Consider the following 27,542-nt stretch of genomic DNA (forward strand, 5'->3'; position numbering starts at 1 on the left):
GTTATCCACAGCGTTTCAACGCTTCAGCGGGAAAATGTTTACTTCCTGTTATTGCTACTTACAGCTTCCCTTTTCCTCTTCTCCCAGCAGAGCATGAAGCCAAAAGCATTGCTCTGCGACGTTTGAGGTGCGCGCCTTGCCAGTCAGTATGTGCACAGATGCTCGCAAAGAGAGGGGGGCGCCGACGCGGCACTCGACACGAAATGCGACAAGCGACCGTACGAACGGTCGAACGAAACGGCCACATCCGGTGTGGTCTAGTGGCTAGGATACCTGGCTTTCACCCAGGAGGCCCGGGTTCGATTCCCGGTACCGGAACGGAATTTTTTCCACACGAATCGTGACAAGTTTGAGCTGTCCGAGCGGCCGTTTCCCGTCCTGCTCGCAATATAGCTACTGTTTCGTGACCGTCAGCAGAATATAGACTAGGGAAGCAGACACACGACGACCATAGAAATGGTGTGCGGCTTCATGCCACCTGTTTCCAGCGTAGGGCTGAGCAACTGCATCTGCCGAGGCCCGTTAGCTCAGTTGGTTAGAGCGTCGTGCTAATAACGCGAAGGTCGTGGGTTCGATCCCCCCACGGGCCACTACTCTTTTCCTACTACGAAAAGGCGGCGCCGATTTCAGCTGGCGAGTGTGGTGACCAAAAGATCATCACCCTGCGTGGAAGTTGATAGAGGATCCGAACCCGACTCGTCGGGGAGCGCTACAGCATTCACTCGGCAATGGCCATAATATCTTGAATACACTGGTTCTCAACCGATAAAGAGAAAATGAAAGAAAATGTCCGATTGCCGATGCGTAACAACTTTGGCCCTTGTCAGTACTTGGGCGGGTGAGCGCATGGGAACACAGGGCGCTATTGGCACTTTTACTTCCTATTTTTGTTTCTCCTTTCTTTTCGGAGCTACAGCCCGATTCGGTCAGGGAGACGCCACCGTGAAATGAAGGGGGCGTGCTGTGTGTCCATCGCCTCGCCTCTCCTTACCTCTCTCAGTCGTTTCTCGTGCTTGTCGTTTTGATATAGGCCGATTTGAGAGCGTCAGCTCTCGCGTCAGCCGAGCAAAGTCGAGACAAGTCGAGACACACTAAGGGCTGGTATGCAGCGAGTAAGAGGGCGAAAAAACAATAATTTAAGAGCGCGTGGCAAAAGTACTCATACGCGAAATTAAAAGCCTGCTGCGGTGGCCGGGAATCGAACCCGGATCAACTGCTTGGAACGCAACTATGCTGACCATTACACCACCACCGCACAAGCGAGCGCCGCGCGTCCGCGCTGTGTCGGCTTCCCGCCAGTCGGCAGCGGCCGAAGGTGATCGTACCTGGCAGGCGCATTTCGAGGCAGGCTAGGGGAGCACATCCAGACGCATTCGGACAGCGTATCCGCGCACATTTCGCATCCTTTGGCAAGAGTTGGGCGCCGGCAACGCAAGAGTACGCAGAGGACCGCGTTCTGGCGGCATTTTTAAGCAGAGCAGTGCAGTGCAGGATTCAGCGTCTGCAGCATCTTTTCCACAGAATGCTACGGCGCTTGACGGCAGTCCCACTTTCCCTTGAGACATCTGCTCGGCAAGCAGCGTCAAGTTACCGCTGGCCCGAGCATCGGTGGTTCAGTGGTAGAATGCTCGCCTGCCACGCGGGCGGCCCGGGTTCGATTCCCGGCCGATGCATCATTTTGCTTTTCCCGCGATAATGCTGCCGCGTGGCTTGAGCGCTTGAGATGCACGATCCACAAGAATGTGTAGCTGGATTTCCCTTGAGAAGGACCGAGAACGCAGCACTCGCGGGTCCCCACTAGGACGCTCGCATCATGTTCTACAGACTAGCGTCGGCCTGGCCTCACAAGTTGCTGGGTCCGGGTGCCTCCGAGGCACTGAACTTCAACGACAAGGAGTGCTGCCTATCGTTGCAACAGCTGCAGCAGCACCGCAATCAACTGGGCCGGCAGTGCACGTGTAGCAACAGAACACGTTATCCAGGAAGTACAGTGTCTCTACGTCTAATATTGGGTAAGGTGTTTACCCAGTTTCCAGGACAAGCGGTGCACCCGTGCCTCGGTAGCGCAGTAGGCAGCGCGTAAGTCTCATAATCTTAAGGTCGTGAGTTCGATCCTCACCCGGGGCATTTAATTTTCTGTGACATGGTGGTGCTGTTGCTAGGGCGCCAACGTATTTCTTGTTTGTTATCCACAGCGTTTCAACGCTTCAGCGGGAAAATGTTTACTTCCTGTTATTGCTACTTACAGCTTCCCTTTTCCTCTTCTCCCAGCAGAGCATGAAGCCAAAAGCATTGCTCTGCGACGTTTGAGGTGCGCGCCTTGCCAGTCAGTATGTGCACAGATGCTCGCAAAGAGAGGGGGGCGCCGACGCGGCACTCGACACGAAATGCGACAAGCGACCGTACGAACGGTCGAACGAAACGGCCACATCCGGTGTGGTCTAGTGGCTAGGATACCTGGCTTTCACCCAGGAGGCCCGGGTTCGATTCCCGGTACCGGAACGGAATTTTTTCCACACGAATCGTGACAAGTTTGAGCTGTCCGAGCGGCCGTTTCCCGTCCTGCTCGCAATATAGCTACTGTTTCGTGACCGTCAGCAGAATATAGACTAGGGAAGCAGACACACGACGACCATAGAAATGGTGTGCGGCTTCATGCCACCTGTTTCCAGCGTAGGGCTGAGCAACTGCATCTGCCGAGGCCCGTTAGCTCAGTTGGTTAGAGCGTCGTGCTAATAACGCGAAGGTCGTGGGTTCGATCCCCCCACGGGCCACTACTCTTTTCCTACTACGAAAAGGCGGCGCCGATTTCAGCTGGCGAGTGTGGTGACCAAAAGATCATCACCCTGCGTGGAAGTTGATAGAGGATCCGAACCCGACTCGTCGGGGAGCGCTACAGCATTCACTCGGCAATGGCCATAATATCTTGAATACACTGGTTCTCAACCGATAAAGAGAAAATGAAAGAAAATGTCCGATTGCCGATGCGTAACAACTTTGGCCCTTGTCAGTACTTGGGCGGGTGAGCGCATGGGAACACAGGGCGCTATTGGCACTTTTACTTCCTATTTTTGTTTCTCCTTTCTTTTCGGAGCTACAGCCCGATTCGGTCAGGGAGACGCCACCGTGAAATGAAGGGGGCGTGCTGTGTGTCCATCGCCTCGCCTCTCCTTACCTCTCTCAGTCGTTTCTCGTGCTTGTCGTTTTGATATAGGCCGATTTGAGAGCGTCAGCTCTCGCGTCAGCCGAGCAAAGTCGAGACAAGTCGAGACACACTAAGGGCTGGTATGCAGCGAGTAAGAGGGCGAAAAAACAATAATTTAAGAGCGCGTGGCAAAAGTACTCATACGCGAAATTAAAAGCCTGCTGCGGTGGCCGGGAATCGAACCCGGATCAACTGCTTGGAACGCAACTATGCTGACCATTACACCACCACCGCACAAGCGAGCGCCGCGCGTCCGCGCTGTGTCGGCTTCCCGCCAGTCGGCAGCGGCCGAAGGTGATCGTACCTGGCAGGCGCATTTCGAGGCAGGCTAGGGGAGCACATCCAGACGCATTCGGACAGCGTATCCGCGCACATTTCGCATCCTTTGGCAAGAGTTGGGCGCCGGCAACGCAAGAGTACGCAGAGGACCGCGTTCTGGCGGCATTTTTAAGCAGAGCAGTGCAGTGCAGGATTCAGCGTCTGCAGCATCTTTTCCACAGAATGCTACGGCGCTTGACGGCAGTCCCACTTTCCCTTGAGACATCTGCTCGGCAAGCAGCGTCAAGTTACCGCTGGCCCGAGCATCGGTGGTTCAGTGGTAGAATGCTCGCCTGCCACGCGGGCGGCCCGGGTTCGATTCCCGGCCGATGCATCATTTTGCTTTTCCCGCGATAATGCTGCCGCGTGGCTTGAGCGCTTGAGATGCACGATCCACAAGAATGTGTAGCTGGATTTCCCTTGAGAAGGACCGAGAACGCAGCACTCGCGGGTCCCCACTAGGACGCTCGCATCATGTTCTACAGACTAGCGTCGGCCTGGCCTCACAAGTTGCTGGGTCCGGGTGCCTCCGAGGCACTGAACTTCAACGACAAGGAGTGCTGCCTATCGTTGCAACAGCTGCAGCAGCACCGCAATCAACTGGGCCGGCAGTGCACGTGTAGCAACAGAACACGTTATCCAGGAAGTACAGTGTCTCTACGTCTAATATTGGGTAAGGTGTTTACCCAGTTTCCAGGACAAGCGGTGCACCCGTGCCTCGGTAGCGCAGTAGGCAGCGCGTAAGTCTCATAATCTTAAGGTCGTGAGTTCGATCCTCACCCGGGGCATTTAATTTTCTGTGACATGGTGGTGCTGTTGCTAGGGCGCCAACGTATTTCTTGTTTGTTATCCACAGCGTTTCAACGCTTCAGCGGGAAAATGTTTACTTCCTGTTATTGCTACTTACAGCTTCCCTTTTCCTCTTCTCCCAGCAGAGCATGAAGCCAAAAGCATTGCTCTGCGACGTTTGAGGTGCGCGCCTTGCCAGTCAGTATGTGCACAGATGCTCGCAAAGAGAGGGGGGCGCCGACGCGGCACTCGACACGAAATGCGACAAGCGACCGTACGAACGGTCGAACGAAACGGCCACATCCGGTGTGGTCTAGTGGCTAGGATACCTGGCTTTCACCCAGGAGGCCCGGGTTCGATTCCCGGTACCGGAACGGAATTTTTTCCACACGAATCGTGACAAGTTTGAGCTGTCCGAGCGGCCGTTTCCCGTCCTGCTCGCAATATAGCTACTGTTTCGTGACCGTCAGCAGAATATAGACTAGGGAAGCAGACACACGACGACCATAGAAATGGTGTGCGGCTTCATGCCACCTGTTTCCAGCGTAGGGCTGAGCAACTGCATCTGCCGAGGCCCGTTAGCTCAGTTGGTTAGAGCGTCGTGCTAATAACGCGAAGGTCGTGGGTTCGATCCCCCCACGGGCCACTACTCTTTTCCTACTACGAAAAGGCGGCGCCGATTTCAGCTGGCGAGTGTGGTGACCAAAAGATCATCACCCTGCGTGGAAGTTGATAGAGGATCCGAACCCGACTCGTCGGGGAGCGCTACAGCATTCACTCGGCAATGGCCATAATATCTTGAATACACTGGTTCTCAACCGATAAAGAGAAAATGAAAGAAAATGTCCGATTGCCGATGCGTAACAACTTTGGCCCTTGTCAGTACTTGGGCGGGTGAGCGCATGGGAACACAGGGCGCTATTGGCACTTTTACTTCCTATTTTTGTTTCTCCTTTCTTTTCGGAGCTACAGCCCGATTCGGTCAGGGAGACGCCACCGTGAAATGAAGGGGGCGTGCTGTGTGTCCATCGCCTCGCCTCTCCTTACCTCTCTCAGTCGTTTCTCGTGCTTGTCGTTTTGATATAGGCCGATTTGAGAGCGTCAGCTCTCGCGTCAGCCGAGCAAAGTCGAGACAAGTCGAGACACACTAAGGGCTGGTATGCAGCGAGTAAGAGGGCGAAAAAACAATAATTTAAGAGCGCGTGGCAAAAGTACTCATACGCGAAATTAAAAGCCTGCTGCGGTGGCCGGGAATCGAACCCGGATCAACTGCTTGGAACGCAACTATGCTGACCATTACACCACCACCGCACAAGCGAGCGCCGCGCGTCCGCGCTGTGTCGGCTTCCCGCCAGTCGGCAGCGGCCGAAGGTGATCGTACCTGGCAGGCGCATTTCGAGGCAGGCTAGGGGAGCACATCCAGACGCATTCGGACAGCGTATCCGCGCACATTTCGCATCCTTTGGCAAGAGTTGGGCGCCGGCAACGCAAGAGTACGCAGAGGACCGCGTTCTGGCGGCATTTTTAAGCAGAGCAGTGCAGTGCAGGATTCAGCGTCTGCAGCATCTTTTCCACAGAATGCTACGGCGCTTGACGGCAGTCCCACTTTCCCTTGAGACATCTGCTCGGCAAGCAGCGTCAAGTTACCGCTGGCCCGAGCATCGGTGGTTCAGTGGTAGAATGCTCGCCTGCCACGCGGGCGGCCCGGGTTCGATTCCCGGCCGATGCATCATTTTGCTTTTCCCGCGATAATGCTGCCGCGTGGCTTGAGCGCTTGAGATGCACGATCCACAAGAATGTGTAGCTGGATTTCCCTTGAGAAGGACCGAGAACGCAGCACTCGCGGGTCCCCACTAGGACGCTCGCATCATGTTCTACAGACTAGCGTCGGCCTGGCCTCACAAGTTGCTGGGTCCGGGTGCCTCCGAGGCACTGAACTTCAACGACAAGGAGTGCTGCCTATCGTTGCAACAGCTGCAGCAGCACCGCAATCAACTGGGCCGGCAGTGCACGTGTAGCAACAGAACACGTTATCCAGGAAGTACAGTGTCTCTACGTCTAATATTGGGTAAGGTGTTTACCCAGTTTCCAGGACAAGCGGTGCACCCGTGCCTCGGTAGCGCAGTAGGCAGCGCGTAAGTCTCATAATCTTAAGGTCGTGAGTTCGATCCTCACCCGGGGCATTTAATTTTCTGTGACATGGTGGTGCTGTTGCTAGGGCGCCAACGTATTTCTTGTTTGTTATCCACAGCGTTTCAACGCTTCAGCGGGAAAATGTTTACTTCCTGTTATTGCTACTTACAGCTTCCCTTTTCCTCTTCTCCCAGCAGAGCATGAAGCCAAAAGCATTGCTCTGCGACGTTTGAGGTGCGCGCCTTGCCAGTCAGTATGTGCACAGATGCTCGCAAAGAGAGGGGGGCGCCGACGCGGCACTCGACACGAAATGCGACAAGCGACCGTACGAACGGTCGAACGAAACGGCCACATCCGGTGTGGTCTAGTGGCTAGGATACCTGGCTTTCACCCAGGAGGCCCGGGTTCGATTCCCGGTACCGGAACGGAATTTTTTCCACACGAATCGTGACAAGTTTGAGCTGTCCGAGCGGCCGTTTCCCGTCCTGCTCGCAATATAGCTACTGTTTCGTGACCGTCAGCAGAATATAGACTAGGGAAGCAGACACACGACGACCATAGAAATGGTGTGTGCGGCTTCATGCCACCTGTTTCCAGCGTAGGGCTGAGCAACTGCATCTGCCGAGGCCCGTTAGCTCAGTTGGTTAGAGCGTCGTGCTAATAACGCGAAGGTCGTGGGTTCGATCCCCCCACGGGCCACTACTCTTTTCCTACTACGAAAAGGCGGCGCCGATTTCAGCTGGCGAGTGTGGTGACCAAAAGATCATCACCCTGCGTGGAAGTTGATAGAGGATCCGAACCCGACTCGTCGGGGAGCGCTACAGCATTCACTCGGCAATGGCCATAATATCTTGAATACACTGGTTCTCAACCGATAAAGAGAAAATGAAAGAAAATGTCCGATTGCCGATGCGTAACAACTTTGGCCCTTGTCAGTACTTGGGCGGGTGAGCGCATGGGAACACAGGGCGCTATTGGCACTTTTACTTCCTATTTTTGTTTCTCCTTTCTTTTCGGAGCTACAGCCCGATTCGGTCAGGGAGACGCCACCGTGAAATGAAGGGGGCGTGCTGTGTGTCCATCGCCTCGCCTCTCCTTACCTCTCTCAGTCGTTTCTCGTGCTTGTCGTTTTGATATAGGCCGATTTGAGAGCGTCAGCTCTCGCGTCAGCCGAGCAAAGTCGAGACAAGTCGAGACACACTAAGGGCTGGTATGCAGCGAGTAAGAGGGCGAAAAAACAATAATTTAAGAGCGCGTGGCAAAAGTACTCATACGCGAAATTAAAAGCCTGCTGCGGTGGCCGGGAATCGAACCCGGATCAACTGCTTGGAACGCAACTATGCTGACCATTACACCACCACCGCACAAGCGAGCGCCGCGCGTCCGCGCTGTGTCGGCTTCCCGCCAGTCGGCAGCGGCCGAAGGTGATCGTACCTGGCAGGCGCATTTCGAGGCAGGCTAGGGGAGCACATCCAGACGCATTCGGACAGCGTATCCGCGCACATTTCGCATCCTTTGGCAAGAGTTGGGCGCCGGCAACGCAAGAGTACGCAGAGGACCGCGTTCTGGCGGCATTTTTAAGCAGAGCAGTGCAGTGCAGGATTCAGCGTCTGCAGCATCTTTTCCACAGAATGCTACGGCGCTTGACGGCAGTCCCACTTTCCCTTGAGACATCTGCTCGGCAAGCAGCGTCAAGTTACCGCTGGCCCGAGCATCGGTGGTTCAGTGGTAGAATGCTCGCCTGCCACGCGGGCGGCCCGGGTTCGATTCCCGGCCGATGCATCATTTTGCTTTTCCCGCGATAATGCTGCCGCGTGGCTTGAGCGCTTGAGATGCACGATCCACAAGAATGTGTAGCTGGATTTCCCTTGAGAAGGACCGAGAACGCAGCACTCGCGGGTCCCCACTAGGACGCTCGCATCATGTTCTACAGACTAGCGTCGGCCTGGCCTCACAAGTTGCTGGGTCCGGGTGCCTCCGAGGCACTGAACTTCAACGACAAGGAGTGCTGCCTATCGTTGCAACAGCTGCAGCAGCACCGCAATCAACTGGGCCGGCAGTGCACGTGTAGCAACAGAACACGTTATCCAGGAAGTACAGTGTCTCTACGTCTAATATTGGGTAAGGTGTTTACCCAGTTTCCAGGACAAGCGGTGCACCCGTGCCTCGGTAGCGCAGTAGGCAGCGCGTAAGTCTCATAATCTTAAGGTCGTGAGTTCGATCCTCACCCGGGGCATTTAATTTTCTGTGACATGGTGGTGCTGTTGCTAGGGCGCCAACGTATTTCTTGTTTGTTATCCACAGCGTTTCAACGCTTCAGCGGGAAAATGTTTACTTCCTGTTATTGCTACTTACAGCTTCCCTTTTCCTCTTCTCCCAGCAGAGCATGAAGCCAAAAGCATTGCTCTGCGACGTTTGAGGTGCGCGCCTTGCCAGTCAGTATGTGCACAGATGCTCGCAAAGAGAGGGGGGCGCCGACGCGGCACTCGACACGAAATGCGACAAGCGACCGTACGAACGGTCGAACGAAACGGCCACATCCGGTGTGGTCTAGTGGCTAGGATACCTGGCTTTCACCCAGGAGGCCCGGGTTCGATTCCCGGTACCGGAACGGAATTTTTTCCACACGAATCGTGACAAGTTTGAGCTGTCCGAGCGGCCGTTTCCCGTCCTGCTCGCAATATAGCTACTGTTTCGTGACCGTCAGCAGAATATAGACTAGGGAAGCAGACACACGACGACCATAGAAATGGTGTGCGGCTTCATGCCACCTGTTTCCAGCGTAGGGCTGAGCAACTGCATCTGCCGAGGCCCGTTAGCTCAGTTGGTTAGAGCGTCGTGCTAATAACGCGAAGGTCGTGGGTTCGATCCCCCCACGGGCCACTACTCTTTTCCTACTACGAAAAGGCGGCGCCGATTTCAGCTGGCGAGTGTGGTGACCAAAAGATCATCACCCTGCGTGGAAGTTGATAGAGGATCCGAACCCGACTCGTCGGGGAGCGCTACAGCATTCACTCGGCAATGGCCATAATATCTTGAATACACTGGTTCTCAACCGATAAAGAGAAAATGAAAGAAAATGTCCGATTGCCGATGCGTAACAACTTTGGCCCTTGTCAGTACTTGGGCGGGTGAGCGCATGGGAACACAGGGCGCTATTGGCACTTTTACTTCCTATTTTTGTTTCTCCTTTCTTTTCGGAGCTACAGCCCGATTCGGTCAGGGAGACGCCACCGTGAAATGAAGGGGGCGTGCTGTGTGTCCATCGCCTCGCCTCTCCTTACCTCTCTCAGTCGTTTCTCGTGCTTGTCGTTTTGATATAGGCCGATTTGAGAGCGTCAGCTCTCGCGTCAGCCGAGCAAAGTCGAGACAAGTCGAGACACACTAAGGGCTGGTATGCAGCGAGTAAGAGGGCGAAAAAACAATAATTTAAGAGCGCGTGGCAAAAGTACTCATACGCGAAATTAAAAGCCTGCTGCGGTGGCCGGGAATCGAACCCGGATCAACTGCTTGGAACGCAACTATGCTGACCATTACACCACCACCGCACAAGCGAGCGCCGCGCGTCCGCGCTGTGTCGGCTTCCCGCCAGTCGGCAGCGGCCGAAGGTGATCGTACCTGGCAGGCGCATTTCGAGGCAGGCTAGGGGAGCACATCCAGACGCATTCGGACAGCGTATCCGCGCACATTTCGCATCCTTTGGCAAGAGTTGGGCGCCGGCAACGCAAGAGTACGCAGAGGACCGCGTTCTGGCGGCATTTTTAAGCAGAGCAGTGCAGTGCAGGATTCAGCGTCTGCAGCATCTTTTCCACAGAATGCTACGGCGCTTGACGGCAGTCCCACTTTCCCTTGAGACATCTGCTCGGCAAGCAGCGTCAAGTTACCGCTGGCCCGAGCATCGGTGGTTCAGTGGTAGAATGCTCGCCTGCCACGCGGGCGGCCCGGGTTCGATTCCCGGCCGATGCATCATTTTGCTTTTCCCGCGATAATGCTGCCGCGTGGCTTGAGCGCTTGAGATGCACGATCCACAAGAATGTGTAGCTGGATTTCCCTTGAGAAGGACCGAGAACGCAGCACTCGCGGGTCCCCACTAGGACGCTCGCATCATGTTCTACAGACTAGCGTCGGCCTGGCCTCACAAGTTGCTGGGTCCGGGTGCCTCCGAGGCACTGAACTTCAACGACAAGGAGTGCTGCCTATCGTTGCAACAGCTGCAGCAGCACCGCAATCAACTGGGCCGGCAGTGCACGTGTAGCAACAGAACACGTTATCCAGGAAGTACAGTGTCTCTACGTCTAATATTGGGTAAGGTGTTTACCCAGTTTCCAGGACAAGCGGTGCACCCGTGCCTCGGTAGCGCAGTAGGCAGCGCGTAAGTCTCATAATCTTAAGGTCGTGAGTTCGATCCTCACCCGGGGCATTTAATTTTCTGTGACATGGTGGTGCTGTTGCTAGGGCGCCAACGTATTTCTTGTTTGTTATCCACAGCGTTTCAACGCTTCAGCGGGAAAATGTTTACTTCCTGTTATTGCTACTTACAGCTTCCCTTTTCCTCTTCTCCCAGCAGAGCATGAAGCCAAAAGCATTGCTCTGCGACGTTTGAGGTGCGCGCCTTGCCAGTCAGTATGTGCACAGATGCTCGCAAAGAGAGGGGGGCGCCGACGCGGCACTCGACACGAAATGCGACAAGCGACCGTACGAACGGTCGAACGAAACGGCCACATCCGGTGTGGTCTAGTGGCTAGGATACCTGGCTTTCACCCAGGAGGCCCGGGTTCGATTCCCGGTACCGGAACGGAATTTTTTCCACACGAATCGTGACAAGTTTGAGCTGTCCGAGCGGCCGTTTCCCGTCCTGCTCGCAATATAGCTACTGTTTCGTGACCGTCAGCAGAATATAGACTAGGGAAGCAGACACACGACGACCATAGAAATGGTGTGCGGCTTCATGCCACCTGTTTCCAGCGTAGGGCTGAGCAACTGCATCTGCCGAGGCCCGTTAGCTCAGTTGGTTAGAGCGTCGTGCTAATAACGCGAAGGTCGTGGGTTCGATCCCCCCACGGGCCACTACTCTTTTCCTACTACGAAAAGGCGGCGCCGATTTCAGCTGGCGAGTGTGGTGACCAAAAGATCATCACCCTGCGTGGAAGTTGATAGAGGATCCGAACCCGACTCGTCGGGGAGCGCTACAGCATTCACTCGGCAATGGCCATAATATCTTGAATACACTGGTTCTCAACCGATAAAGAGAAAATGAAAGAAAATGTCCGATTGCCGATGCGTAACAACTTTGGCCCTTGTCAGTACTTGGGCGGGTGAGCGCATGGGAACACAGGGCGCTATTGGCACTTTTACTTCCTATTTTTGTTTCTCCTTTCTTTTCGGAGCTACAGCCCGATTCGGTCAGGGAGACGCCACCGTGAAATGAAGGGGGCGTGCTGTGTGTCCATCGCCTCGCCTCTCCTTACCTCTCTCAGTCGTTTCTCGTGCTTGTCGTTTTGATATAGGCCGATTTGAGAGCGTCAGCTCTCGCGTCAGCCGAGCAAAGTCGAGACAAGTCGAGACACACTAAGGGCTGGTATGCAGCGAGTAAGAGGGCGAAAAAACAATAATTTAAGAGCGCGTGGCAAAAGTACTCATACGCGAAATTAAAAGCCTGCTGCGGTGGCCGGGAATCGAACCCGGATCAACTGCTTGGAACGCAACTATGCTGACCATTACACCACCACCGCACAAGCGAGCGCCGCGCGTCCGCGCTGTGTCGGCTTCCCGCCAGTCGGCAGCGGCCGAAGGTGATCGTACCTGGCAGGCGCATTTCGAGGCAGGCTAGGGGAGCACATCCAGACGCATTCGGACAGCGTATCCGCGCACATTTCGCATCCTTTGGCAAGAGTTGGGCGCCGGCAACGCAAGAGTACGCAGAGGACCGCGTTCTGGCGGCATTTTTAAGCAGAGCAGTGCAGTGCAGGATTCAGCGTCTGCAGCATCTTTTCCACAGAATGCTACGGCGCTTGACGGCAGTCCCACTTTCCCTTGAGACATCTGCTCGGCAAGCAGCGTCAAGTTACCGCTGGCCCGAGCATCGGTGGTTCAGTGGTAGAATGCTCGCCTGCCACGCGGGCGGCCCGGGTTCGATTCCCGGCCGATGCATCATTTTGCTTTTCCCGCGATAATGCTGCCGCGTGGCTTGAGCGCTTGAGATGCACGATCCACAAGAATGTGTAGCTGGATTTCCCTTGAGAAGGACCGAGAACGCAGCACTCGCGGGTCCCCACTAGGACGCTCGCATCATGTTCTACAGACTAGCGTCGGCCTGGCCTCACAAGTTGCTGGGTCCGGGTGCCTCCGAGGCACTGAACTTCAACGACAAGGAGTGCTGCCTATCGTTGCAACAGCTGCAGCAGCACCGCAATCAACTGGGCCGGCAGTGCACGTGTAGCAACAGAACACGTTATCCAGGAAGTACAGTGTCTCTACGTCTAATATTGGGTAAGGTGTTTACCCAGTTTCCAGGACAAGCGGTGCACCCGTGCCTCGGTAGCGCAGTAGGCAGCGCGTAAGTCTCATAATCTTAAGGTCGTGAGTTCGATCCTCACCCGGGGCATTTAATTTTCTGTGACATGGTGGTGCTGTTGCTAGGGCGCCAACGTATTTCTTGTTTGTTATCCACAGCGTTTCAACGCTTCAGCGGGAAAATGTTTACTTCCTGTTATTGCTACTTACAGCTTCCCTTTTCCTCTTCTCCCAGCAGAGCATGAAGCCAAAAGCATTGCTCTGCGACGTTTGAGGTGCGCGCCTTGCCAGTCAGTATGTGCACAGATGCTCGCAAAGAGAGGGGGGCGCCGACGCGGCACTCGACACGAAATGCGACAAGCGACCGTACGAACGGTCGAACGAAACGGCCACATCCGGTGTGGTCTAGTGGCTAGGATACCTGGCTTTCACCCAGGAGGCCCGGGTTCGATTCCCGGTACCGGAACGGAATTTTTTCCACACGAATCGTGACAAGTTTGAGCTGTCCGAGCGGCCGTTTCCCGTCCTGCTCGCAATATAGCTACTGTTTCGTGACCGTCAGCAGAATATAGACTAGGGAAGCAGACACACGACGACCATAGAAATGGTGTGCGGCTTCATGCCACCTGTTTCCAGCGTAGGGCTGAGCAACTGCATCTGCCGAGGCCCGTTAGCTCAGTTGGTTAGAGCGTCGTGCTAATAACGCGAAGGTCGTGGGTTCGATCCCCCCACGGGCCACTACTCTTTTCCTACTACGAAAAGGCGGCGCCGATTTCAGCTGGCGAGTGTGGTGACCAAAAGATCATCACCCTGCGTGGAAGTTGATAGAGGATCCGAACCCGACTCGTCGGGGAGCGCTACAGCATTCACTCGGCAATGGCCATAATATCTTGAATACACTGGTTCTCAACCGATAAAGAGAAAATGAAAGAAAATGTCCGATTGCCGATGCGTAACAACTTTGGCCCTTGTCAGTACTTGGGCGGGTGAGCGCATGGGAACACAGGGCGCTATTGGCACTTTTACTTCCTATTTTTGTTTCTCCTTTCTTTTCGGAGCTACAGCCCGATTCGGTCAGGGAGACGCCACCGTGAAATGAAGGGGGCGTGCTGTGTGTCCATCGCCTCGCCTCTCCTTACCTCTCTCAGTCGTTTCTCGTGCTTGTCGTTTTGATATAGGCCGATTTGAGAGCGTCAGCTCTCGCGTCAGCCGAGCAAAGTCGAGACAAGTCGAGACACACTAAGGGCTGGTATGCAGCGAGTAAGAGGGCGAAAAAACAATAATTTAAGAGCGCGTGGCAAAAGTACTCATACGCGAAATTAAAAGCCTGCTGCGGTGGCCGGGAATCGAACCCGGATCAACTGCTTGGAACGCAACTATGCTGACCATTACACCACCACCGCACAAGCGAGCGCCGCGCGTCCGCGCTGTGTCGGCTTCCCGCCAGTCGGCAGCGGCCGAAGGTGATCGTACCTGGCAGGCGCATTTCGAGGCAGGCTAGGGGAGCACATCCAGACGCATTCGGACAGCGTATCCGCGCACATTTCGCATCCTTTGGCAAGAGTTGGGCGCCGGCAACGCAAGAGTACGCAGAGGACCGCGTTCTGGCGGCATTTTTAAGCAGAGCAGTGCAGTGCAGGATTCAGCGTCTGCAGCATCTTTTCCACAGAATGCTACGGCGCTTGACGGCAGTCCCACTTTCCCTTGAGACATCTGCTCGGCAAGCAGCGTCAAGTTACCGCTGGCCCGAGCATCGGTGGTTCAGTGGTAGAATGCTCGCCTGCCACGCGGGCGGCCCGGGTTCGATTCCCGGCCGATGCATCATTTTGCTTTTCCCGCGATAATGCTGCCGCGTGGCTTGAGCGCTTGAGATGCACGATCCACAAGAATGTGTAGCTGGATTTCCCTTGAGAAGGACCGAGAACGCAGCACTCGCGGGTCCCCACTAGGACGCTCGCATCATGTTCTACAGACTAGCGTCGGCCTGGCCTCACAAGTTGCTGGGTCCGGGTGCCTCCGAGGCACTGAACTTCAACGACAAGGAGTGCTGCCTATCGTTGCAACAGCTGCAGCAGCACCGCAATCAACTGGGCCGGCAGTGCACGTGTAGCAACAGAACACGTTATCCAGGAAGTACAGTGTCTCTACGTCTAATATTGGGTAAGGTGTTTACCCAGTTTCCAGGACAAGCGGTGCACCCGTGCCTCGGTAGCGCAGTAGGCAGCGCGTAAGTCTCATAATCTTAAGGTCGTGAGTTCGATCCTCACCCGGGGCATTTAATTTTCTGTGACATGGTGGTGCTGTTGCTAGGGCGCCAACGTATTTCTTGTTTGTTATCCACAGCGTTTCAACGCTTCAGCGGGAAAATGTTTACTTCCTGTTATTGCTACTTACAGCTTCCCTTTTCCTCTTCTCCCAGCAGAGCATGAAGCCAAAAGCATTGCTCTGCGACGTTTGAGGTGCGCGCCTTGCCAGTCAGTATGTGCACAGATGCTCGCAAAGAGAGGGGGGCGCCGACGCGGCACTCGACACGAAATGCGACAAGCGACCGTACGAACGGTCGAACGAAACGGCCACATCCGGTGTGGTCTAGTGGCTAGGATACCTGGCTTTCACCCAGGAGGCCCGGGTTCGATTCCCGGTACCGGAACGGAATTTTTTCCACACGAATCGTGACAAGTTTGAGCTGTCCGAGCGGCCGTTTCCCGTCCTGCTCGCAATATAGCTACTGTTTCGTGACCGTCAGCAGAATATAGACTAGGGAAGCAGACACACGACGACCATAGAAATGGTGTGCGGCTTCATGCCACCTGTTTCCAGCGTAGGGCTGAGCAACTGCATCTGCCGAGGCCCGTTAGCTCAGTTGGTTAGAGCGTCGTGCTAATAACGCGAAGGTCGTGGGTTCGATCCCCCCACGGGCCACTACTCTTTTCCTACTACGAAAAGGCGGCGCCGATTTCAGCTGGCGAGTGTGGTGACCAAAAGATCATCACCCTGCGTGGAAGTTGATAGAGGATCCGAACCCGACTCGTCGGGGAGCGCTACAGCATTCACTCGGCAATGGCCATAATATCTTGAATACACTGGTTCTCAACCGATAAAGAGAAAATGAAAGAAAATGTCCGATTGCCGATGCGTAACAACTTTGGCCCTTGTCAGTACTTGGGCGGGTGAGCGCATGGGAACACAGGGCGCTATTGGCACTTTTACTTCCTATTTTTGTTTCTCCTTTCTTTTCGGAGCTACAGCCCGATTCGGTCAGGGAGACGCCACCGTGAAATGAAGGGGGCGTGCTGTGTGTCCATCGCCTCGCCTCTCCTTACCTCTCTCAGTCGTTTCTCGTGCTTGTCGTTTTGATATAGGCCGATTTGAGAGCGTCAGCTCTCGCGTCAGCCGAGCAAAGTCGAGACAAGTCGAGACACACTAAGGGCTGGTATGCAGCGAGTAAGAGGGCGAAAAAACAATAATTTAAGAGCGCGTGGCAAAAGTACTCATACGCGAAATTAAAAGCCTGCTGCGGTGGCCGGGAATCGAACCCGGATCAACTGCTTGGAACGCAACTATGCTGACCATTACACCACCACCGCACAAGCGAGCGCCGCGCGTCCGCGCTGTGTCGGCTTCCCGCCAGTCGGCAGCGGCCGAAGGTGATCGTACCTGGCAGGCGCATTTCGAGGCAGGCTAGGGGAGCACATCCAGACGCATTCGGACAGCGTATCCGCGCACATTTCGCATCCTTTGGCAAGAGTTGGGCGCCGGCAACGCAAGAGTACGCAGAGGACCGCGTTCTGGCGGCATTTTTAAGCAGAGCAGTGCAGTGCAGGATTCAGCGTCTGCAGCATCTTTTCCACAGAATGCTACGGCGCTTGACGGCAGTCCCACTTTCCCTTGAGACATCTGCTCGGCAAGCAGCGTCAAGTTACCGCTGGCCCGAGCATCGGTGGTTCAGTGGTAGAATGCTCGCCTGCCACGCGGGCGGCCCGGGTTCGATTCCCGGCCGATGCATCATTTTGCTTTTCCCGCGATAATGCTGCCGCGTGGCTTGAGCGCTTGAGATGCACGATCCACAAGAATGTGTAGCTGGATTTCCCTTGAGAAGGACCGAGAACGCAGCACTCGCGGGTCCCCACTAGGACGCTCGCATCATGTTCTACAGACTAGCGTCGGCCTGGCCTCACAAGTTGCTGGGTCCGGGTGCCTCCGAGGCACTGAACTTCAACGACAAGGAGTGCTGCCTATCGTTGCAACAGCTGCAGCAGCACCGCAATCAACTGGGCCGGCAGTGCACGTGTAGCAACAGAACACGTTATCCAGGAAGTACAGTGTCTCTACGTCTAATATTGGGTAAGGTGTTTACCCAGTTTCCAGGACAAGCGGTGCACCCGTGCCTCGGTAGCGCAGTAGGCAGCGCGTAAGTCTCATAATCTTAAGGTCGTGAGTTCGATCCTCACCCGGGGCATTTAATTTTCTGTGACATGGTGGTGCTGTTGCTAGGGCGCCAACGTATTTCTTGTTTGTTATCCACAGCGTTTCAACGCTTCAGCGGGAAAATGTTTACTTCCTGTTATTGCTACTTACAGCTTCCCTTTTCCTCTTCTCCCAGCAGAGCATGAAGCCAAAAGCATTGCTCTGCGACGTTTGAGGTGCGCGCCTTGCCAGTCAGTATGTGCACAGATGCTCGCAAAGAGAGGGGGGCGCCGACGCGGCACTCGACACGAAATGCGACAAGCGACCGTACGAACGGTCGAACGAAACGGCCACATCCGGTGTGGTCTAGTGGCTAGGATACCTGGCTTTCACCCAGGAGGCCCGGGTTCGATTCCCGGTACCGGAACGGAATTTTTTCCACACGAATCGTGACAAGTTTGAGCTGTCCGAGCGGCCGTTTCCCGTCCTGCTCGCAATATAGCTACTGTTTCGTGACCGTCAGCAGAATATAGACTAGGGAAGCAGACACACGACGACCATAGAAATGGTGTGCGGCTTCATGCCACCTGTTTCCAGCGTAGGGCTGAGCAACTGCATCTGCCGAGGCCCGTTAGCTCAGTTGGTTAGAGCGTCGTGCTAATAACGCGAAGGTCGTGGGTTCGATCCCCCCACGGGCCACTACTCTTTTCCTACTACGAAAAGGCGGCGCCGATTTCAGCTGGCGAGTGTGGTGACCAAAAGATCATCACCCTGCGTGGAAGTTGATAGAGGATCCGAACCCGACTCGTCGGGGAGCGCTACAGCATTCACTCGGCAATGGCCATAATATCTTGAATACACTGGTTCTCAACCGATAAAGAGAAAATGAAAGAAAATGTCCGATTGCCGATGCGTAACAACTTTGGCCCTTGTCAGTACTTGGGCGGGTGAGCGCATGGGAACACAGGGCGCTATTGGCACTTTTACTTCCTATTTTTGTTTCTCCTTTCTTTTCGGAGCTACAGCCCGATTCGGTCAGGGAGACGCCACCGTGAAATGAAGGGGGCGTGCTGTGTGTCCATCGCCTCGCCTCTCCTTACCTCTCTCAGTCGTTTCTCGTGCTTGTCGTTTTGATATAGGCCGATTTGAGAGCGTCAGCTCTCGCGTCAGCCGAGCAAAGTCGAGACAAGTCGAGACACACTAAGGGCTGGTATGCAGCGAGTAAGAGGGCGAAAAAACAATAATTTAAGAGCGCGTGGCAAAAGTACTCATACGCGAAATTAAAAGCCTGCTGCGGTGGCCGGGAATCGAACCCGGATCAACTGCTTGGAACGCAACTATGCTGACCATTACACCACCACCGCACAAGCGAGCGCCGCGCGTCCGCGCTGTGTCGGCTTCCCGCCAGTCGGCAGCGGCCGAAGGTGATCGTACCTGGCAGGCGCATTTCGAGGCAGGCTAGGGGAGCACATCCAGACGCATTCGGACAGCGTATCCGCGCACATTTCGCATCCTTTGGCAAGAGTTGGGCGCCGGCAACGCAAGAGTACGCAGAGGACCGCGTTCTGGCGGCATTTTTAAGCAGAGCAGTGCAGTGCAGGATTCAGCGTCTGCAGCATCTTTTCCACAGAATGCTACGGCGCTTGACGGCAGTCCCACTTTCCCTTGAGACATCTGCTCGGCAAGCAGCGTCAAGTTACCGCTGGCCCGAGCATCGGTGGTTCAGTGGTAGAATGCTCGCCTGCCACGCGGGCGGCCCGGGTTCGATTCCCGGCCGATGCATCATTTTGCTTTTCCCGCGATAATGCTGCCGCGTGGCTTGAGCGCTTGAGATGCACGATCCACAAGAATGTGTAGCTGGATTTCCCTTGAGAAGGACCGAGAACGCAGCACTCGCGGGTCCCCACTAGGACGCTCGCATCATGTTCTACAGACTAGCGTCGGCCTGGCCTCACAAGTTGCTGGGTCCGGGTGCCTCCGAGGCACTGAACTTCAACGACAAGGAGTGCTGCCTATCGTTGCAACAGCTGCAGCAGCACCGCAATCAACTGGGCCGGCAGTGCACGTGTAGCAACAGAACACGTTATCCAGGAAGTACAGTGTCTCTACGTCTAATATTGGGTAAGGTGTTTACCCAGTTTCCAGGACAAGCGGTGCACCCGTGCCTCGGTAGCGCAGTAGGCAGCGCGTAAGTCTCATAATCTTAAGGTCGTGAGTTCGATCCTCACCCGGGGCATTTAATTTTCTGTGACATGGTGGTGCTGTTGCTAGGGCGCCAACGTATTTCTTGTTTGTTATCCACAGCGTTTCAACGCTTCAGCGGGAAAATGTTTACTTCCTGTTATTGCTACTTACAGCTTCCCTTTTCCTCTTCTCCCAGCAGAGCATGAAGCCAAAAGCATTGCTCTGCGACGTTTGAGGTGCGCGCCTTGCCAGTCAGTATGTGCACAGATGCTCGCAAAGAGAGGGGGGCGCCGACGCGGCACTCGACACGAAATGCGACAAGCGACCGTACGAACGGTCGAACGAAACGGCCACATCCGGTGTGGTCTAGTGGCTAGGATACCTGGCTTTCACCCAGGAGGCCCGGGTTCGATTCCCGGTACCGGAACGGAATTTTTTCCACACGAATCGTGACAAGTTTGAGCTGTCCGAGCGGCCGTTTCCCGTCCTGCTCGCAATATAGCTACTGTTTCGTGACCGTCAGCAGAATATAGACTAGGGAAGCAGACACACGACGACCATAGAAATGGTGTGCGGCTTCATGCCACCTGTTTCCAGCGTAGGGCTGAGCAACTGCATCTGCCGAGGCCCGTTAGCTCAGTTGGTTAGAGCGTCGTGCTAATAACGCGAAGGTCGTGGGTTCGATCCCCCCACGGGCCACTACTCTTTTCCTACTACGAAAAGGCGGCGCCGATTTCAGCTGGCGAGTGTGGTGACCAAAAGATCATCACCCTGCGTGGAAGTTGATAGAGGATCCGAACCCGACTCGTCGGGGAGCGCTACAGCATTCACTCGGCAATGGCCATAATATCTTGAATACACTGGTTCTCAACCGATAAAGAGAAAATGAAAGAAAATGTCCGATTGCCGATGCGTAACAACTTTGGCCCTTGTCAGTACTTGGGCGGGTGAGCGCATGGGAACACAGGGCGCTATTGGCACTTTTACTTCCTATTTTTGTTTCTCCTTTCTTTTCGGAGCTACAGCCCGATTCGGTCAGGGAGACGCCACCGTGAAATGAAGGGGGCGTGCTGTGTGTCCATCGCCTCGCCTCTCCTTACCTCTCTCAGTCGTTTCTCGTGCTTGTCGTTTTGATATAGGCCGATTTGAGAGCGTCAGCTCTCGCGTCAGCCGAGCAAAGTCGAGACAAGTCGAGACACACTAAGGGCTGGTATGCAGCGAGTAAGAGGGCGAAAAAACAATAATTTAAGAGCGCGTGGCAAAAGTACTCATACGCGAAATTAAAAGCCTGCTGCGGTGGCCGGGAATCGAACCCGGATCAACTGCTTGGAACGCAACTATGCTGACCATTACACCACCACCGCACAAGCGAGCGCCGCGCGTCCGCGCTGTGTCGGCTTCCCGCCAGTCGGCAGCGGCCGAAGGTGATCGTACCTGGCAGGCGCATTTCGAGGCAGGCTAGGGGAGCACATCCAGACGCATTCGGACAGCGTATCCGCGCACATTTCGCATCCTTTGGCAAGAGTTGGGCGCCGGCAACGCAAGAGTACGCAGAGGACCGCGTTCTGGCGGCATTTTTAAGCAGAGCAGTGCAGTGCAGGATTCAGCGTCTGCAGCATCTTTTCCACAGAATGCTACGGCGCTTGACGGCAGTCCCACTTTCCCTTGAGACATCTGCTCGGCAAGCAGCGTCAAGTTACCGCTGGCCCGAGCATCGGTGGTTCAGTGGTAGAATGCTCGCCTGCCACGCGGGCGGCCCGGGTTCGATTCCCGGCCGATGCATCATTTTGCTTTTCCCGCGATAATGCTGCCGCGTGGCTTGAGCGCTTGAGATGCACGATCCACAAGAATGTGTAGCTGGATTTCCCTTGAGAAGGACCGAGAACGCAGCACTCGCGGGTCCCCACTAGGACGCTCGCATCATGTTCTACAGACTAGCGTCGGCCTGGCCTCACAAGTTGCTGGGTCCGGGTGCCTCCGAGGCACTGAACTTCAACGACAAGGAGTGCTGCCTATCGTTGCAACAGCTGCAGCAGCACCGCAATCAACTGGGCCGGCAGTGCACGTGTAGCAACAGAACACGTTATCCAGGAAGTACAGTGTCTCTACGTCTAATATTGGGTAAGGTGTTTACCCAGTTTCCAGGACAAGCGGTGCACCCGTGCCTCGGTAGCGCAGTAGGCAGCGCGTAAGTCTCATAATCTTAAGGTCGTGAGTTCGATCCTCACCCGGGGCATTTAATTTTCTGTGACATGGTGGTGCTGTTGCTAGGGCGCCAACGTATTTCTTGTTTGTTATCCACAGCGTTTCAACGCTTCAGCGGGAAAATGTTTACTTCCTGTTATTGCTACTTACAGCTTCCCTTTTCCTCTTCTCCCAGCAGAGCATGAAGCCAAAAGCATTGCTCTGCGACGTTTGAGGTGCGCGCCTTGCCAGTCAGTATGTGCACAGATGCTCGCAAAGAGAGGGGGGCGCCGACGCGGCACTCGACACGAAATGCGACAAGCGACCGTACGAACGGTCGAACGAAACGGCCACATCCGGTGTGGTCTAGTGGCTAGGATACCTGGCTTTCACCCAGGAGGCCCGGGTTCGATTCCCGGTACCGGAACGGAATTTTTTCCACACGAATCGTGACAAGTTTGAGCTGTCCGAGCGGCCGTTTCCCGTCCTGCTCGCAATATAGCTACTGTTTCGTGACCGTCAGCAGAATATAGACTAGGGAAGCAGACACACGACGACCATAGAAATGGTGTGCGGCTTCATGCCACCTGTTTCCAGCGTAGGGCTGAGCAACTGCATCTGCCGAGGCCCGTTAGCTCAGTTGGTTAGAGCGTCGTGCTAATAACGCGAAGGTCGTGGGTTCGATCCCCCCACGGGCCACTACTCTTTTCCTACTACGAAAAGGCGGCGCCGATTTCAGCTGGCGAGTGTGGTGACCAAAAGATCATCACCCTGCGTGGAAGTTGATAGAGGATCCGAACCCGACTCGTCGGGGAGCGCTACAGCATTCACTCGGCAATGGCCATAATATCTTGAATACACTGGTTCTCAACCGATAAAGAGAAAATGAAAGAAAATGTCCGATTGCCGATGCGTAACAACTTTGGCCCTTGTCAGTACTTGGGCGGGTGAGCGCATGGGAACACAGGGCGCTATTGGCACTTTTACTTCCTATTTTTGTTTCTCCTTTCTTTTCGGAGCTACAGCCCGATTCGGTCAGGGAGACGCCACCGTGAAATGAAGGGGGCGTGCTGTGTGTCCATCGCCTCGCCTCTCCTTACCTCTCTCAGTCGTTTCTCGTGCTTGTCGTTTTGATATAGGCCGATTTGAGAGCGTCAGCTCTCGCGTCAGCCGAGCAAAGTCGAGACAAGTCGAGACACACTAAGGGCTGGTATGCAGCGAGTAAGAGGGCGAAAAAACAATAATTTAAGAGCGCGTGGCAAAAGTACTCATACGCGAAATTAAAAGCCTGCTGCGGTGGCCGGGAATCGAACCCGGATCAACTGCTTGGAACGCAACTATGCTGACCATTACACCACCACCGCACAAGCGAGCGCCGCGCGTCCGCGCTGTGTCGGCTTCCCGCCAGTCGGCAGCGGCCGAAGGTGATCGTACCTGGCAGGCGCATTTCGAGGCAGGCTAGGGGAGCACATCCAGACGCATTCGGACAGCGTATCCGCGCACATTTCGCATCCTTTGGCAAGAGTTGGGCGCCGGCAACGCAAGAGTACGCAGAGGACCGCGTTCTGGCGGCATTTTTAAGCAGAGCAGTGCAGTGCAGGATTCAGCGTCTGCAGCATCTTTTCCACAGAATGCTACGGCGCTTGACGGCAGTCCCACTTTCCCTTGAGACATCTGCTCGGCAAGCAGCGTCAAGTTACCGCTGGCCCGAGCATCGGTGGTTCAGTGGTAGAATGCTCGCCTGCCACGCGGGCGGCCCGGGTTCGATTCCCGGCCGATGCATCATTTTGCTTTTCCCGCGATAATGCTGCCGCGTGGCTTGAGCGCTTGAGATGCACGATCCACAAGAATGTGTAGCTGGATTTCCCTTGAGAAGGACCGAGAACGCAGCACTCGCGGGTCCCCACTAGGACGCTCGCATCATGTTCTACAGACTAGCGTCGGCCTGGCCTCACAAGTTGCTGGGTCCGGGTGCCTCCGAGGCACTGAACTTCAACGACAAGGAGTGCTGCCTATCGTTGCAACAGCTGCAGCAGCACCGCAATCAACTGGGCCGGCAGTGCACGTGTAGCAACAGAACACGTTATCCAGGAAGTACAGTGTCTCTACGTCTAATATTGGGTAAGGTGTTTACCCAGTTTCCAGGACAAGCGGTGCACCCGTGCCTCGGTAGCGCAGTAGGCAGCGCGTAAGTCTCATAATCTTAAGGTCGTGAGTTCGATCCTCACCCGGGGCATTTAATTTTCTGTGACATGGTGGTGCTGTTGCTAGGGCGCCAACGTATTTCTTGTTTGTTATCCACAGCGTTTCAACGCTTCAGCGGGAAAATGTTTACTTCCTGTTATTGCTACTTACAGCTTCCCTTTTCCTCTTCTCCCAGCAGAGCATGAAGCCAAAAGCATTGCTCTGCGACGTTTGAGGTGCGCGCCTTGCCAGTCAGTATGTGCACAGATGCTCGCAAAGAGAGGGGGGCGCCGACGCGGCACTCGACACGAAATGCGACAAGCGACCGTACGAACGGTCGAACGAAACGGCCACATCCGGTGTGGTCTAGTGGCTAGGATACCTGGCTTTCACCCAGGAGGCCCGGGTTCGATTTCCCGGTACCGGAACGGAATTTTTTCCACACGAATCGTGACAAGTTTGAGCTGTCCGAGCGGCCGTTTCCCGTCCTGCTCGCAATATAGCTACTGTTTCGTGACCGTCAGCAGAATATAGACTAGGGAAGCAGACACACGACGACCATAGAAATGGTGTGCGGCTTCATGCCACCTGTTTCCAGCGTAGGGCTGAGCAACTGCATCTGCCGAGGCCCGTTAGCTCAGTTGGTTAGAGCGTCGTGCTAATAACGCGAAGGTCGTGGGTTCGATCCCCCCACGGGCCACTACTCTTTTCCTACTACGAAAAGGCGGCGCCGATTTCAGCTGGCGAGTGTGGTGACCAAAAGATCATCACCCTGCGTGGAAGTTGATAGAGGATCCGAACCCGACTCGTCGGGGAGCGCTACAGCATTCACTCGGCAATGGCCATAATATCTTGAATACACTGGTTCTCAACCGATAAAGAGAAAATGAAAGAAAATGTCCGATTGCCGATGCGTAACAACTTTGGCCCTTGTCAGTACTTGGGCGGGTGAGCGCATGGGAACACAGGGCGCTATTGGCACTTTTACTTCCTATTTTTGTTTCTCCTTTCTTTTCGGAGCTACAGCCCGATTCGGTCAGGGAGACGCCACCGTGAAATGAAGGGGGCGTGCTGTGTGTCCATCGCCTCGCCTCTCCTTACCTCTCTCAGTCGTTTCTCGTGCTTGTCGTTTTGATATAGGCCGATTTGAGAGCGTCAGCTCTCGCGTCAGCCGAGCAAAGTCGAGACAAGTCGAGACACACTAAGGGCTGGTATGCAGCGAGTAAGAGGGCGAAAAAACAATAATTTAAGAGCGCGTGGCAAAAGTACTCATACGCGAAATTAAAAGCCTGCTGCGGTGGCCGGGAATCGAACCCGGATCAACTGCTTGGAACGCAACTATGCTGACCATTACACCACCACCGCACAAGCGAGCGCCGCGCGTCCGCGCTGTGTCGGCTTCCCGCCAGTCGGCAGCGGCCGAAGGTGATCGTACCTGGCAGGCGCATTTCGAGGCAGGCTAGGGGAGCACATCCAGACGCATTCGGACAGCGTATCCGCGCACATTTCGCATCCTTTGGCAAGAGTTGGGCGCCGGCAACGCAAGAGTACGCAGAGGACCGCGTTCTGGCGGCATTTTTAAGCAGAGCAGTGCAGTGCAGGATTCAGCGTCTGCAGCATCTTTTCCACAGAATGCTACGGCGCTTGACGGCAGTCCCACTTTCCCTTGAGACATCTGCTCGGCAAGCAGCGTCAAGTTACCGCTGGCCCGAGCATCGGTGGTTCAGTGGTAGAATGCTCGCCTGCCACGCGGGCGGCCCGGGTTCGATTCCCGGCCGATGCATCATTTTGCTTTTCCCGCGATAATGCTGCCGCGTGGCTTGAGCGCTTGAGATGCACGATCCACAAGAATGTGTAGCTGGATTTCCCTTGAGAAGGACCGAGAACGCAGCACTCGCGGGTCCCCACTAGGACGCTCGCATCATGTTCTACAGACTAGCGTCGGCCTGGCCTCACAAGTTGCTGGGTCCGGGTGCCTCCGAGGCACTGAACTTCAACGACAAGGAGTGCTGCCTATCGTTGCAACAGCTGCAGCAGCACCGCAATCAACTGGGCCGGCAGTGCACGTGTAGCAACAGAACACGTTATCCAGGAAGTACAGTGTCTCTACGTCTAATATTGGGTAAGGTGTTTACCCAGTTTCCAGGACAAGCGGTGCACCCGTGCCTCGGTAGCGCAGTAGGCAGCGCGTAAGTCTCATAATCTTAAGGTCGTGAGTTCGATCCTCACCCGGGGCATTTAATTTTCTGTGACATGGTGGTGCTGTTGCTAGGGCGCCAACGTATTTCTTGTTTGTTATCCACAGCGTTTCAACGCTTCAGCGGGAAAATGTTTACTTCCTGTTATTGCTACTTACAGCTTCCCTTTTCCTCTTCTCCCAGCAGAGCATGAAGCCAAAAGCATTGCTCTGCGACGTTTGAGGTGCGCGCCTTGCCAGTCAGTATGTGCACAGATGCTCGCAAAGAGAGGGGGGCGCCGACGCGGCACTCGACACGAAATGCGACAAGCGACCGTACGAACGGTCGAACGAAACGGCCACATCCGGTGTGGTCTAGTGGCTAGGATACCTGGCTTTCACCCAGGAGGCCCGGGTTCGATTCCCGGTACCGGAACGGAATTTTTTCCACACGAATCGTGACAAGTTTGAGCTGTCCGAGCGGCCGTTTCCCGTCCTGCTCGCAATATAGCTACTGTTTCGTGACCGTCAGCAGAATATAGACTAGGGAAGCAGACACACGACGACCATAGAAATGGTGTGCGGCTTCATGCCACCTGTTTCCAGCGTAGGGCTGAGCAACTGCATCTGCCGAGGCCCGTTAGCTCAGTTGGTTAGAGCGTCGTGCTAATAACGCGAAGGTCGTGGGTTCGATCCCCCCACGGGCCACTACTCTTTTCCTACTACGAAAAGGCGGCGCCGATTTCAGCTGGCGAGTGTGGTGACCAAAAGATCATCACCCTGCGTGGAAGTTGATAGAGGATCCGAACCCGACTCGTCGGGGAGCGCTACAGCATTCACTCGGCAATGGCCATAATATCTTGAATACACTGGTTCTCAACCGATAAAGAGAAAATGAAAGAAAATGTCCGATTGCCGATGCGTAACAACTTTGGCCCTTGTCAGTACTTGGGCGGGTGAGCGCATGGGAACACAGGGCGCTATTGGCACTTTTACTTCCTATTTTTGTTTCTCCTTTCTTTTCGGAGCTACAGCCCGATTCGGTCAGGGAGACGCCACCGTGAAATGAAGGGGGCGTGCTGTGTGTCCATCGCCTCGCCTCTCCTTACCTCTCTCAGTCGTTTCTCGTGCTTGTCGTTTTGATATAGGCCGATTTGAGAGCGTCAGCTCTCGCGTCAGCCGAGCAAAGTCGAGACAAGTCGAGACACACTAAGGGCTGGTATGCAGCGAGTAAGAGGGCGAAAAAACAATAATTTAAGAGCGCGTGGCAAAAGTACTCATACGCGAAATTAAAAGCCTGCTGCGGTGGCCGGGAATCGAACCCGGATCAACTGCTTGGAACGCAACTATGCTGACCATTACACCACCACCGCACAAGCGAGCGCCGCGCGTCCGCGCTGTGTCGGCTTCCCGCCAGTCGGCAGCGGCCGAAGGTGATCGTACCTGGCA

The 27,542-nt window shown here is 55.0% G+C and overlaps 63 non-coding genes across 63 annotated transcripts; 50 read left to right on the forward strand and 13 right to left on the reverse strand.

Annotated features, from left to right (window-relative positions):
* The first annotated feature begins 246 nt into the window (after positions 1–246).
* Positions 247–318, forward strand: Trnae-uuc. Its single transcript has one exon. It is a non-coding gene; the product is annotated as a tRNA-Glu (tRNA).
* A 198-nt stretch (positions 319–516) lies between these two features.
* Positions 517–590, forward strand: Trnai-aau. The gene has a single exon. It is a non-coding gene; the product is annotated as a tRNA-Ile (tRNA).
* Positions 591–1,183: 593 nt separating this feature from the next.
* On the reverse strand, positions 1,184–1,255 carry Trnag-ucc. The gene has a single exon. It is a non-coding gene; the product is annotated as a tRNA-Gly (tRNA).
* Positions 1,256–1,602: 347 nt separating this feature from the next.
* On the forward strand, positions 1,603–1,673 carry Trnag-gcc. Its single transcript has one exon. It is a non-coding gene; the product is annotated as a tRNA-Gly (tRNA).
* Positions 1,674–2,054: 381 nt separating this feature from the next.
* Trnam-cau lies at positions 2,055–2,127 on the forward strand. The gene has a single exon. It is a non-coding gene; the product is annotated as a tRNA-Met (tRNA).
* A 303-nt stretch (positions 2,128–2,430) lies between these two features.
* Trnae-uuc lies at positions 2,431–2,502 on the forward strand. Its single transcript has one exon. It is a non-coding gene; the product is annotated as a tRNA-Glu (tRNA).
* A 198-nt stretch (positions 2,503–2,700) lies between these two features.
* On the forward strand, positions 2,701–2,774 carry Trnai-aau. Its single transcript has one exon. It is a non-coding gene; the product is annotated as a tRNA-Ile (tRNA).
* A 593-nt stretch (positions 2,775–3,367) lies between these two features.
* Trnag-ucc lies at positions 3,368–3,439 on the reverse strand. Its single transcript has one exon. It is a non-coding gene; the product is annotated as a tRNA-Gly (tRNA).
* Positions 3,440–3,786: 347 nt separating this feature from the next.
* On the forward strand, positions 3,787–3,857 carry Trnag-gcc. Its single transcript has one exon. It is a non-coding gene; the product is annotated as a tRNA-Gly (tRNA).
* A 381-nt stretch (positions 3,858–4,238) lies between these two features.
* Positions 4,239–4,311, forward strand: Trnam-cau. The gene has a single exon. It is a non-coding gene; the product is annotated as a tRNA-Met (tRNA).
* Positions 4,312–4,614: 303 nt separating this feature from the next.
* Trnae-uuc lies at positions 4,615–4,686 on the forward strand. The gene has a single exon. It is a non-coding gene; the product is annotated as a tRNA-Glu (tRNA).
* Positions 4,687–4,884: 198 nt separating this feature from the next.
* Positions 4,885–4,958, forward strand: Trnai-aau. The gene has a single exon. It is a non-coding gene; the product is annotated as a tRNA-Ile (tRNA).
* Positions 4,959–5,551: 593 nt separating this feature from the next.
* On the reverse strand, positions 5,552–5,623 carry Trnag-ucc. The gene has a single exon. It is a non-coding gene; the product is annotated as a tRNA-Gly (tRNA).
* A 347-nt stretch (positions 5,624–5,970) lies between these two features.
* Positions 5,971–6,041, forward strand: Trnag-gcc. The gene has a single exon. It is a non-coding gene; the product is annotated as a tRNA-Gly (tRNA).
* Positions 6,042–6,422: 381 nt separating this feature from the next.
* On the forward strand, positions 6,423–6,495 carry Trnam-cau. Its single transcript has one exon. It is a non-coding gene; the product is annotated as a tRNA-Met (tRNA).
* Positions 6,496–6,798: 303 nt separating this feature from the next.
* Positions 6,799–6,870, forward strand: Trnae-uuc. The gene has a single exon. It is a non-coding gene; the product is annotated as a tRNA-Glu (tRNA).
* A 200-nt stretch (positions 6,871–7,070) lies between these two features.
* Positions 7,071–7,144, forward strand: Trnai-aau. Its single transcript has one exon. It is a non-coding gene; the product is annotated as a tRNA-Ile (tRNA).
* Positions 7,145–7,737: 593 nt separating this feature from the next.
* Positions 7,738–7,809, reverse strand: Trnag-ucc. The gene has a single exon. It is a non-coding gene; the product is annotated as a tRNA-Gly (tRNA).
* Positions 7,810–8,156: 347 nt separating this feature from the next.
* Positions 8,157–8,227, forward strand: Trnag-gcc. The gene has a single exon. It is a non-coding gene; the product is annotated as a tRNA-Gly (tRNA).
* Positions 8,228–8,608: 381 nt separating this feature from the next.
* Trnam-cau lies at positions 8,609–8,681 on the forward strand. The gene has a single exon. It is a non-coding gene; the product is annotated as a tRNA-Met (tRNA).
* Positions 8,682–8,984: 303 nt separating this feature from the next.
* Trnae-uuc lies at positions 8,985–9,056 on the forward strand. Its single transcript has one exon. It is a non-coding gene; the product is annotated as a tRNA-Glu (tRNA).
* Positions 9,057–9,254: 198 nt separating this feature from the next.
* Positions 9,255–9,328, forward strand: Trnai-aau. Its single transcript has one exon. It is a non-coding gene; the product is annotated as a tRNA-Ile (tRNA).
* A 593-nt stretch (positions 9,329–9,921) lies between these two features.
* Trnag-ucc lies at positions 9,922–9,993 on the reverse strand. The gene has a single exon. It is a non-coding gene; the product is annotated as a tRNA-Gly (tRNA).
* A 347-nt stretch (positions 9,994–10,340) lies between these two features.
* Trnag-gcc lies at positions 10,341–10,411 on the forward strand. Its single transcript has one exon. It is a non-coding gene; the product is annotated as a tRNA-Gly (tRNA).
* Positions 10,412–10,792: 381 nt separating this feature from the next.
* Positions 10,793–10,865, forward strand: Trnam-cau. The gene has a single exon. It is a non-coding gene; the product is annotated as a tRNA-Met (tRNA).
* A 303-nt stretch (positions 10,866–11,168) lies between these two features.
* On the forward strand, positions 11,169–11,240 carry Trnae-uuc. Its single transcript has one exon. It is a non-coding gene; the product is annotated as a tRNA-Glu (tRNA).
* A 198-nt stretch (positions 11,241–11,438) lies between these two features.
* Trnai-aau lies at positions 11,439–11,512 on the forward strand. The gene has a single exon. It is a non-coding gene; the product is annotated as a tRNA-Ile (tRNA).
* Positions 11,513–12,105: 593 nt separating this feature from the next.
* Trnag-ucc lies at positions 12,106–12,177 on the reverse strand. The gene has a single exon. It is a non-coding gene; the product is annotated as a tRNA-Gly (tRNA).
* A 347-nt stretch (positions 12,178–12,524) lies between these two features.
* On the forward strand, positions 12,525–12,595 carry Trnag-gcc. The gene has a single exon. It is a non-coding gene; the product is annotated as a tRNA-Gly (tRNA).
* Positions 12,596–12,976: 381 nt separating this feature from the next.
* On the forward strand, positions 12,977–13,049 carry Trnam-cau. Its single transcript has one exon. It is a non-coding gene; the product is annotated as a tRNA-Met (tRNA).
* Positions 13,050–13,352: 303 nt separating this feature from the next.
* Trnae-uuc lies at positions 13,353–13,424 on the forward strand. Its single transcript has one exon. It is a non-coding gene; the product is annotated as a tRNA-Glu (tRNA).
* A 198-nt stretch (positions 13,425–13,622) lies between these two features.
* On the forward strand, positions 13,623–13,696 carry Trnai-aau. Its single transcript has one exon. It is a non-coding gene; the product is annotated as a tRNA-Ile (tRNA).
* A 593-nt stretch (positions 13,697–14,289) lies between these two features.
* Trnag-ucc lies at positions 14,290–14,361 on the reverse strand. Its single transcript has one exon. It is a non-coding gene; the product is annotated as a tRNA-Gly (tRNA).
* A 347-nt stretch (positions 14,362–14,708) lies between these two features.
* Trnag-gcc lies at positions 14,709–14,779 on the forward strand. The gene has a single exon. It is a non-coding gene; the product is annotated as a tRNA-Gly (tRNA).
* A 381-nt stretch (positions 14,780–15,160) lies between these two features.
* On the forward strand, positions 15,161–15,233 carry Trnam-cau. Its single transcript has one exon. It is a non-coding gene; the product is annotated as a tRNA-Met (tRNA).
* Positions 15,234–15,536: 303 nt separating this feature from the next.
* Trnae-uuc lies at positions 15,537–15,608 on the forward strand. The gene has a single exon. It is a non-coding gene; the product is annotated as a tRNA-Glu (tRNA).
* A 198-nt stretch (positions 15,609–15,806) lies between these two features.
* On the forward strand, positions 15,807–15,880 carry Trnai-aau. The gene has a single exon. It is a non-coding gene; the product is annotated as a tRNA-Ile (tRNA).
* A 593-nt stretch (positions 15,881–16,473) lies between these two features.
* On the reverse strand, positions 16,474–16,545 carry Trnag-ucc. The gene has a single exon. It is a non-coding gene; the product is annotated as a tRNA-Gly (tRNA).
* Positions 16,546–16,892: 347 nt separating this feature from the next.
* Positions 16,893–16,963, forward strand: Trnag-gcc. Its single transcript has one exon. It is a non-coding gene; the product is annotated as a tRNA-Gly (tRNA).
* A 381-nt stretch (positions 16,964–17,344) lies between these two features.
* Positions 17,345–17,417, forward strand: Trnam-cau. The gene has a single exon. It is a non-coding gene; the product is annotated as a tRNA-Met (tRNA).
* A 303-nt stretch (positions 17,418–17,720) lies between these two features.
* Positions 17,721–17,792, forward strand: Trnae-uuc. The gene has a single exon. It is a non-coding gene; the product is annotated as a tRNA-Glu (tRNA).
* A 198-nt stretch (positions 17,793–17,990) lies between these two features.
* Trnai-aau lies at positions 17,991–18,064 on the forward strand. The gene has a single exon. It is a non-coding gene; the product is annotated as a tRNA-Ile (tRNA).
* Positions 18,065–18,657: 593 nt separating this feature from the next.
* On the reverse strand, positions 18,658–18,729 carry Trnag-ucc. Its single transcript has one exon. It is a non-coding gene; the product is annotated as a tRNA-Gly (tRNA).
* Positions 18,730–19,076: 347 nt separating this feature from the next.
* On the forward strand, positions 19,077–19,147 carry Trnag-gcc. The gene has a single exon. It is a non-coding gene; the product is annotated as a tRNA-Gly (tRNA).
* Positions 19,148–19,528: 381 nt separating this feature from the next.
* Positions 19,529–19,601, forward strand: Trnam-cau. Its single transcript has one exon. It is a non-coding gene; the product is annotated as a tRNA-Met (tRNA).
* A 303-nt stretch (positions 19,602–19,904) lies between these two features.
* Positions 19,905–19,976, forward strand: Trnae-uuc. The gene has a single exon. It is a non-coding gene; the product is annotated as a tRNA-Glu (tRNA).
* A 198-nt stretch (positions 19,977–20,174) lies between these two features.
* Positions 20,175–20,248, forward strand: Trnai-aau. Its single transcript has one exon. It is a non-coding gene; the product is annotated as a tRNA-Ile (tRNA).
* Positions 20,249–20,841: 593 nt separating this feature from the next.
* Trnag-ucc lies at positions 20,842–20,913 on the reverse strand. The gene has a single exon. It is a non-coding gene; the product is annotated as a tRNA-Gly (tRNA).
* Positions 20,914–21,260: 347 nt separating this feature from the next.
* Positions 21,261–21,331, forward strand: Trnag-gcc. Its single transcript has one exon. It is a non-coding gene; the product is annotated as a tRNA-Gly (tRNA).
* Positions 21,332–21,712: 381 nt separating this feature from the next.
* Trnam-cau lies at positions 21,713–21,785 on the forward strand. Its single transcript has one exon. It is a non-coding gene; the product is annotated as a tRNA-Met (tRNA).
* A 303-nt stretch (positions 21,786–22,088) lies between these two features.
* Trnae-uuc lies at positions 22,089–22,160 on the forward strand. Its single transcript has one exon. It is a non-coding gene; the product is annotated as a tRNA-Glu (tRNA).
* A 198-nt stretch (positions 22,161–22,358) lies between these two features.
* On the forward strand, positions 22,359–22,432 carry Trnai-aau. Its single transcript has one exon. It is a non-coding gene; the product is annotated as a tRNA-Ile (tRNA).
* Positions 22,433–23,025: 593 nt separating this feature from the next.
* Positions 23,026–23,097, reverse strand: Trnag-ucc. The gene has a single exon. It is a non-coding gene; the product is annotated as a tRNA-Gly (tRNA).
* Positions 23,098–23,444: 347 nt separating this feature from the next.
* On the forward strand, positions 23,445–23,515 carry Trnag-gcc. Its single transcript has one exon. It is a non-coding gene; the product is annotated as a tRNA-Gly (tRNA).
* Positions 23,516–23,896: 381 nt separating this feature from the next.
* Positions 23,897–23,969, forward strand: Trnam-cau. The gene has a single exon. It is a non-coding gene; the product is annotated as a tRNA-Met (tRNA).
* A 303-nt stretch (positions 23,970–24,272) lies between these two features.
* Positions 24,273–24,345, forward strand: Trnae-uuc. Its single transcript has one exon. It is a non-coding gene; the product is annotated as a tRNA-Glu (tRNA).
* Positions 24,346–24,543: 198 nt separating this feature from the next.
* Positions 24,544–24,617, forward strand: Trnai-aau. The gene has a single exon. It is a non-coding gene; the product is annotated as a tRNA-Ile (tRNA).
* Positions 24,618–25,210: 593 nt separating this feature from the next.
* Positions 25,211–25,282, reverse strand: Trnag-ucc. The gene has a single exon. It is a non-coding gene; the product is annotated as a tRNA-Gly (tRNA).
* Positions 25,283–25,629: 347 nt separating this feature from the next.
* On the forward strand, positions 25,630–25,700 carry Trnag-gcc. Its single transcript has one exon. It is a non-coding gene; the product is annotated as a tRNA-Gly (tRNA).
* A 381-nt stretch (positions 25,701–26,081) lies between these two features.
* On the forward strand, positions 26,082–26,154 carry Trnam-cau. Its single transcript has one exon. It is a non-coding gene; the product is annotated as a tRNA-Met (tRNA).
* A 303-nt stretch (positions 26,155–26,457) lies between these two features.
* Positions 26,458–26,529, forward strand: Trnae-uuc. Its single transcript has one exon. It is a non-coding gene; the product is annotated as a tRNA-Glu (tRNA).
* A 198-nt stretch (positions 26,530–26,727) lies between these two features.
* Positions 26,728–26,801, forward strand: Trnai-aau. The gene has a single exon. It is a non-coding gene; the product is annotated as a tRNA-Ile (tRNA).
* A 593-nt stretch (positions 26,802–27,394) lies between these two features.
* Trnag-ucc lies at positions 27,395–27,466 on the reverse strand. Its single transcript has one exon. It is a non-coding gene; the product is annotated as a tRNA-Gly (tRNA).
* Positions 27,467–27,542: the final 76 nt, after the last annotated feature.

The sequence above is a fragment of the Schistocerca piceifrons genome, unplaced genomic scaffold (assembly GCF_021461385.2).
Source record: "Schistocerca piceifrons isolate TAMUIC-IGC-003096 unplaced genomic scaffold, iqSchPice1.1 HiC_scaffold_675, whole genome shotgun sequence".
Lineage (NCBI taxonomy): Eukaryota > Metazoa > Arthropoda > Insecta > Orthoptera > Acrididae > Schistocerca > Schistocerca piceifrons.